Here is a 1,427-nt window from a genome sequence, read left to right as displayed (position 1 = left end):
TGTTGATGCTGCAGTTATTTCTATTCCTGACTTTGTAGACTGTTATTATTAAAATCATGTTAAGCATTAGTGCACGAACATTACAAAATTCGATGACAATATAAAAATGAAGCCAGTTAATCTCGTGTATTTCGCGTGAGTATTGACATCGGGTTTTGTTATGGGAGTTATCTGTTCGAGAGTGTCGGCATCTGTATTGTACATTTTTAGGGCGATTAAATGATACATACCAAATACAAAGTATTAATTCTTTTTTGACCTTCGTTACCCGGTATATTGCATTCTAACTTCAAAAACAGTATAATTATAGTTACGAAATTCTCGATACAAATAGCTCTATTTAATATAAAGCGAGTGATTTTCTAAACGCTTATTATACCATCAAATAAAATAGTCATTTTTGAACTAAATAGTCCAGCTAGACAAGTGGTTCCATTAAGCTAATCTAGTCTGCTAGAACGATAGCAAAGGCACCCAGATACGTTAGAGGACTCCAATCTCTGCAACACTTGATTTTGAAAACCTCGCATAAAAGCAGCTTTCAAATTAAAATATAATGTAGGTACAGTACTCTATTCTAATGCCTTTTAAAGTAATCAAACGTCATATCAGGTACTACCCTTTTTTGCATCACCTTTGAAGACAGCTATATCCCATCCGATTGTAAGTAGGAACTATCGCTCAAACTTCAATTTCTAGGGGCACAGTCAAGCCACCAACTATTCTGAGAATTAATCGAACCTAATGATTTCTGGTAATGGTAAAAACACTAGATCTTGTTAGATTTCCTTAGATACGCTACGTCATAACACAGATACGCTATACAACAATGAACCAAAGAGCTGTACCTATGCACTACCATCTACGTATTTTAAACAGTATTCGTAGGCGCTCGAGTTAAATGCAGATTTCAGGAATACTCTAGTGCTGCCACCTATTTTTATATATTCATAGCCCACCCAAAACTTAATTTGATACAGAGACGACAAAATTCGGAAAAATATTTTTTCGTAGTTAAACATGGATTGGTAACTGCTCATCCAGGAAAGTTGCGCCTAACGCTATCTCAATAAAAATAATAGTATTAAGTTGGCAGATCATTAAAATTACATCTAGTTTATCACGCTTTAGTGAAGAAGTGATAGCACGATAAATAGTAGGTCTTGTTGAAAGGCCTCACTGATAGATACCAAGCATATCCCTGTCGCACAGCAGTCGTACATTTCGGTATGAAAGGCAAGACCCGCCTTCATTGCATTAAGTATGTGGTATCTACGCCCCACCCTTTTTACACCTTAAAGACCGTGGGCAATGAAGTAAATGTGTCCGTGTGCGCGTATTTCCAACGTATGGCGCAGTTATAGTTATTATTGCATATTTAATCTGCTCCAGCTTAAATCTCAGCATTAATTGAAACACTTTTTATA

The sequence above is a fragment of the Bombyx mori genome, chromosome 6 (genome assembly GCF_030269925.1).
Source record: "Bombyx mori chromosome 6, ASM3026992v2".
Taxonomy (NCBI): domain Eukaryota; kingdom Metazoa; phylum Arthropoda; class Insecta; order Lepidoptera; family Bombycidae; genus Bombyx; species Bombyx mori.
Note: the sequence above shows the minus strand (reverse complement) of the source record.